This window comes from Penaeus monodon, chromosome 32, assembly GCF_015228065.2.
Source record: "Penaeus monodon isolate SGIC_2016 chromosome 32, NSTDA_Pmon_1, whole genome shotgun sequence".
Lineage (NCBI taxonomy): Eukaryota > Metazoa > Arthropoda > Malacostraca > Decapoda > Penaeidae > Penaeus > Penaeus monodon.
The window spans coordinates 30,832,187-30,832,760 of record NC_051417.1 but is presented as its reverse complement, the minus strand read 5'-3'; the positions used below and the strand labels follow the sequence as shown (position 1 = coordinate 30,832,760).

At 47.7% G+C, this 574-nt stretch overlaps 1 protein-coding gene across 1 annotated transcript in view; it reads left to right on the top strand.

Moving 5' to 3' along the window:
- The window catches only part of LOC119593792, a gene marked incomplete in the record, with an annotated part of 129,698 nt that overhangs the window by 38,424 nt on the left and 90,700 nt on the right, over positions 1-574 (top strand).

Here is a 574-nt window from a genome sequence, read left to right as displayed (position 1 = left end):
GGCGTCATCTTGGGAGTATAATGATCTAGTTGATGATTCGGGAAACTCAGCATGCATTTCACTGATTTATGAAAGGAAGTCTCAAGAAACAGATGGGATCCTTGGGCACTGGCACAGCAGCAGTGCCCTGGGGACCAGACTGAGGTAGAGGCATCATCGCAGACTGAGTGTGAGTGGTCTTGAGGCCAGCGTGACCCGGTTTGGGTTGTGGCCAAGAGGAGACGTCTGTACATGGCGGAGGTTTGGTTCGAACTGGATCCGGGGTCAAGACTGAGGTTAGAAGGTGCCATCTGTACACGGCGGGAGCGTAAATTATTCTGTTGTGACCTCCCTCGGTTTCTGGAGAGGCTAGTTGCACGTGGGTCTAAGTGACTGGCGTAGCTTGGTGCTGTTTTTCCAGCTGGCATGCAGTGTTCTTCGGCCACGTGTTTTGGAGATAGACAAGCATCTTCAGAGCAAGCGCTTCCTTGTGTTTATACAAGACTGTTTTTCTATATTGCTAAAGGGAGGAAATGCATAGAATGCAATACAAAATATATTATATAGAAAATAGAATTATCTTGGTTCGATTCGT